The sequence below is a fragment of the Nicotiana tabacum genome, chromosome 19 (assembly GCF_000715075.1).
Source record: "Nicotiana tabacum cultivar K326 chromosome 19, ASM71507v2, whole genome shotgun sequence".
NCBI lineage: Eukaryota > Viridiplantae > Streptophyta > Magnoliopsida > Solanales > Solanaceae > Nicotiana > Nicotiana tabacum.
This window is the reverse complement of record NC_134098.1, coordinates 138,796,438-138,803,103: the sequence shown is the minus strand read 5'-3', so window position 1 is coordinate 138,803,103 and position 6,666 is coordinate 138,796,438.

Below are 6,666 nucleotides of genomic sequence, written 5' to 3'. Positions count from 1 at the left end.
CAATTCTTTGACATGTCATTACTTGATTCAATCAAAAATCTCTCCCAGATAGAAGATCAAATGACAGCTTTATCTAACGGAATTAACTAAGTCATACAACAAATAACATTTAAGAACGTTACTCTTTTATTATTAAATCTATAATTTCACCCCTACACCCAGTTGTGCATACCATATTTTCAAAAAGATTGTCCTAATTTTTATCTAATTATTGTCTACATTTTCAAATATGAAACATTTTCATTCACATTTCATTGTATTCTTAGACTACACATAGTAGCTTACTATTTTTATACTAATAAAAATATAAAAATAAATAATTAGACTACATCAAGAAGTAATTAAGGAAAATATTAAAATCACTAGATTATTTATTAAAACTTAAATTAATAGAAAATATATTTTTATAAATTTTCTTTTTCTTTTGTAAGTAAAAACAAAATTTATATCTAAAATATGAATTTACTTTTTTGAATATTTTTTTCACAATAAACATTCGCTAAAAATATTATAAACATTAAATTATTAAATTTAAGGTTAAGTATTTTTTTAAAAGAATGGACTAGTCCTCTATGATATCCTGACAATATGTAATATATATCATGTGAGTATCATAAAGGACTAATGAGTATTTTTGAAGGGATAAATCAGTCCTCTATGATACCATGTCAGTATATAATATATACCAGTTTGGTATCATAGAGGACTGAACTCTTTTTTAAAGAAATAAATCAGTCCTCTATGATAACCTATCAGTACATGATGTATTGTCACGACCCAATTTCACTTATAGGTCGTGATGGCGCCCAACACTACAGCTAGGCAAGCCAACTTAATAAATTAAGTATATATTGATAAAATTTAAAACCAAAAAAATAATAAAATACCAAATTCTACTAATGTGTGTGCCAAGACCTGGTGTCACAAGTGTATGAGTATCTAGTAGATTATACAAAACCTCAAATATTGTCTGAAATAAAAATAGACAGAATGAAAAATACAAGGAGAGACACTAGTAGCTGCAGAACGGCTCAGAAAGGCAGCTCACCACTATGTCCCTTGATAACGTGGGTGTAAGACGATAGGTCCCCCACTAGTACTTGCCTCAGGTCCTGCACAAAAAGTGCAGCAAATGTAGTATGGGTACGTAAACAACGTGTACCCAGTAATTATCAAGCCTAATCTCGAAGTGGTAGAGACGAGATTGCCGACTTTGACACTCACTATGGTTCAATAATAATAATTGAAATACAACTAGGATATCTAAATCAGCATGATTCACAGAATTTACAATTATTTATTTAACCACCAGAAATAATCAAATTCCTTCAAATGCAACAATTCTCAATATATTAATTACATTCCTTCAATTCAAATAATTTTTAATTTATCAATTAATCTCATTCACAGGAATAACAATTAATTCCTTAACAAGCAGGAATAATAATTCATTAAATTTCAAGGGTTCTCAAATTTATCAATTAGCTTCACAAGCTGAAATAACTATTAAAGTATCGTGTAATTATTATTATTAAGCACAATTTCTGCCGAGGACGTACGACCCGATCCAGAGTGTCGTGTACATTGCCGAGGGACGTGCGGCGCGATCCATAGATGCATCTATCTTGCCAAAACGTTCGGCCCGCTCCACAAGAAAGGATGACATTTTCTTATGTACCTTCGGAAGGAGAGTATATTTATTATAAGATAAATTCGGGAGGAAGAACAATTTTTTTTAATAATTAATTAATTAAAATAAAAAATCAAGCATATGAGATTTTCATCTTTTAATTAATTAATTTAAACAGAAAATCGAGCATATGAGATTTTCATCCTTTATTATCTTTATCTAACAATTCACAATATATTCATATATATATATATCAATTAATATTAATTAAACAAAGAATATAATTTACACAAGTAATTCATGCTTTGAGTCCTAAATTACCCGGACTTTAGCATTAATAGTAGCTACGTACGGACTCTCATCACCTCGTGCGTACGTAGCCCCCGCAATTAGCAATAATTATTTAATTTAATCCCTATGGGGTAATTCTCCCCTCACAAGATTAGACAAGAGACTTACCTCGTCTCAAAGTCCACTTTCTGATTACCACGTCGCGTTGAATTCTCGATTCGACGACGAAAATCAAATATTATACAAAATAATTAATATATGCTAAATGATTCGAAATTTATCTATTAAATAAATTACCTTATCCAAAATAGTAATTTTTTTAAAATTCACCCGAGACCCACGTGCTCGAATTCTGGAAATTTTTCGGATGAAAACGTTACCCATAATCTCAAGAACTTAAATATATAATTTCTACCCAATTCCATAACTATTTTCGTGGTTAAAATCTCATTTGTTTTATAAAAATCTAGATTTTTTTACCTAAACCCTTGATTTCTAAGATTTACTAGTTATAATCTACCTATAATCTATGTATTTAACTCAAGGGGTGTGGAATTAACTTACCTTCCAATTGCTAGTTGAAATCCCCCTCTCAAAAGCTCTGAAATCGCTCGGAAATGGAGGAAAAATGGGCTCAAACTGTCTGAGCTCCGACTTTTTAACCATTCTGCCGAACAGGCATTTGTGCACCTGCGGACAGTGTACTGCACCTGCGGCTTTCGCACCTGCGGAAAATCCTTGCAGGTGCGAGTTTCACTCGCCTGGGCCAAGGTCGCTTCTGCGCACCCTTCTTCGCACCTGCGCGTTCGCAGGTGCGCAAATTCTCCGCATCTGCGGTCCACTGCCCCTCCCCCTTTTCCGCTTCTGCGCACAAGGACTCGCATCTGCGAGGTTCGCTCCTGCGAGCTACTGTCGCACCTGCGAATGTCGCACATGCGGCTGGCAAAGCGCAAGTGCGATTCTGACAATAGCTGGGAGCTTCAGTTTTGGCTCGCAACTTCTAACTTGGTCTGAGCCTCGTCCGATTAACACTCGGGACCCCCGGGGCCTCGCCCAAATATACCAACAGGTTTGTAATCATAAAACGGACTCGCTCGAACTCTCAGAATGCGTAAAACAACATCAAATTTAAGAATCATACCGTAAATCAAATTGATTCAAACTTAAGAATTTCAAGTTCTTCAATTTACTTCCAATGCGCCAAAATATACTTAAACTATTCGGAATGACACGAAAGTTTGCGTGCAAGTCTTAAATCACTATACGGAACTATTCCCAAACTCCAAATTCCAAACGGACTTCAATTACTCAAAATCCTTTTCCAAACCAAATATAAAAAAGTTTAAACCTTTAAATAGTTGATATTTTTACTATTAAGCGCCAAAATGCTCCCGGGTTATTCAAAACCCGATTCGGACATACGCATAAGTCCAAAATTATCATACGAACCTATTGGAATCGTCAAATCCCGATTCCGAGGTCGTTTTGACCGAAGTCATACTTGTCCATTTAAAGCTAACTTAAGGAATCAAGTGTTATGATTTCAACTCACACACTTCCAAATCCTGAACCAACCATCCCCGCGAGTCATAAATTAATAAAAGCATGTTCGGGGAGTTTTATTTTAGGGGATGGATTTTTAAAAGTTAAAATGACCGGTTGGATCATTACATGTATACCATACAAGTATTATGGCGTATTGATGAGTATTTTTCTTTTAAGGAATGAACCAGTCGTCTATGATACTTTATCGGTATATTATATATACCATGTGGGTATCATAAAGGAATGATGAGTATTTTTGGGAGGAATGAATACGCCCTCTATGATACCCTATTATTATATGATATATACCATATTGGTTGAGAGGACTGATGAGTATTTTTAGGAGGAATGAATCTGCCCTCTATTGGTATATGACATATACCTAATTGGTATCATAAAGGATTGAGTATTTTCCCGGAAGAAATGAACCAGACTTCTATGATACTCTATTCGTATATGACATATACCATATGGGTATCATAGAGGACTCATGAGTATTTTTGAGAGAAATGAATATGCCCTCTATGATACCCTATCAGTATATGATATATACTATGTTGGTATCATAGAGGGCTGAGTATTTTGCTTGGAAAGAATGAACCAGGCCTCTATGATACCCTATCTGTATATGATATATACTATCTTACTGATATATTATATAGTTTACTACTATATTATAATTTAGTATACATACAATAGTATTTCTACAATAATATACAATATACTATAATAGTATATAATATAATGCAATAATATATTGTATAGTATATAATATACTACAATAGTATGTAATATGCTGCAATAGTATATCAGTATAATTGGACCATTTTTTAGATTTTTAAAATTTTCAGGTCCTTGTTGAAATTTTAGACGATGTTTTCATGGTGGAGATTTTGCAGTAAATATTTTAAATTTGGGTTAAAACTGAGTTGAACTGGAGAAGAAGAATTTATACTGTATACCAAAATGATATATTATATACCATTTTGGTATACAGTTTATTCCAATGAACAATATACTATTACAATTTGGTCCTTTTTGAATTTTTCAAATTTTTATTGAGTTCTTTTTCAACTTTTCAATGGAATTCTCATGTTTTATCAATTGTTTTATTCAACCAAAATATTTAGTTTTAAATATTTGATTGAAAGTTGTGGCTAAAGTTTGAGTCAATTTGGTAGAAACTCTAGAGTAGATTTTTGAAATTGAGTTGAACTAGCGAAGAAGACTAATTTGTACTATATACCAAAATAACATACTATATACCATTTTGGTATATAATATTTAATTTCATAGTGTATAATTTATTACAACCGTATACTATTACTGTATATGATATAATATAACAATATAATTAATAGCTAGTCAGTATATGATATACCCAGTCAGTATATGATATATATCATGTGGGTATCATAATATGCTGCAATTATATACTTTAACTGCTACTAATATATTATATTTGATATACTATATACTAAAGTAAGTTATTTTAATAATTAATGTATAAAAAATATAAATAAATAAAAGAACAAAAATAAAGGTGCCAAAAACTTGAGTAGAATTAGATTATGAAAAAAATGATTTGAAATAATGATAAATAAGAATTAAAAAAAGAAAAAAAGCAAAAAAAGAGAAGAGAAAATAGTTATAATGTATAAGTTTCTAATAATTGAATTAAAAAATTAAGAAAAAAAGATAACATGTATATTATACTAGTTATATTAAAAAGGGTGAACAAAAATTTACTTTATCAGTTATCTTTTCTTATTGTATAAAAAAGAGGATAATAAAAAAGTGCAAAAAAGTCAATGAAATTAGATTACGAAGAGAAAAATAAAATAAAAGAAAAAAGGAGTCGAATGAAATTAGAAAAAGAACAACAAATAAAGAAAATAAACAAAAGAAAAAAAAAGAAAATAAAATAAAGAAGGAGCCAAAATTGTGTGTGAAATTAAATTATGGTAATAATAATAATAATAATAATAATAATAATAATAATAATAATAATAATAATAATAATAATAATATAATTTGGGCAAAAAATAAATGAAAGAAAAGAAGAAAAAAGAAAAAAATATGTAGAAAACGAGAAAAAAAGAAAAGAAAGAAAAGAAGGAAAGAAGCAGAGAAATAAAAAAGAAAAAAAAAAGAAGAGGAAATTATCCACAAAAGCTACCATGGGTAGGAAATGTAATTAGTTTGATGGGTAAAAAAGTAAATGAGTAGGCACTGGTAAATAGTTTTATTTTTGTGGGTAATTGTGTCATTCACCATTTTATTAAAACCAAATCAAACCAACTATATCGGTTTGGGTTAGTTCGATTTTGTCAGATTTTTCAGGTTTTTTTTGTTACATGAACAATATGTCAATCTTACTTTGTTAAATTTTTTATAAGTAAATCTATGTTTAATAAAAATTTAAAAAAATTGCCAAACATATGATCTATTAAAATATTCTTATAGGAGAATTTTTTTCATGATAGTTATTTTTTTAGTTGTTTGACAATAAATTTTCGTTGATGTACACTTTCAAAGTTAACCGAATTTAATAATTAAACATAAAAATCAATATGATACCTAAATAATGATATATTTTATTTAATTTTCAATTATCGAAATATCACTTCAAATTCGAAAAATATACAAGAATCTAATAGATCAATCTTGACATATAAATATGGAAAAACAAAGAGTGGCTCATTTCAATAACACTTGATAAGAAAGTGATCATACGATACATTATTTAAAGTTAATAAAAATGGAGCACTTCATATTCTATTAAATATTATATTCCATAAGAGAATCCCAAATATTTCTAGACATGTTTTTAAAGAAAATTCTATATAAAGTCTTAAAAGTATGCATAAAAATTATATATTTATATGTCGGTTTGACTCGCATTTTTTTATTCAATATCAAACCAAATTTTATCGAATTTTTTAATCGATTTGGTTTGACTTTTCGATTTGGTGCGATTTTCCGGTTCGACTTGTACTCTACTTTCACCTTTTGATCAATGTCTCTCTCAAACATCTTCTGTTAGAATAACTTGTTAATTTCGTCCATTTTCTAAAAGAAACCAGTCATATGTATAGGGTAAATAATTCATAAAGATAAAAATTCATTAAATAAAGTTCACGAATAGATCATAAATTTGGGATATCAAAATGTACGTATTTGTCAAAACCAAGAATGTA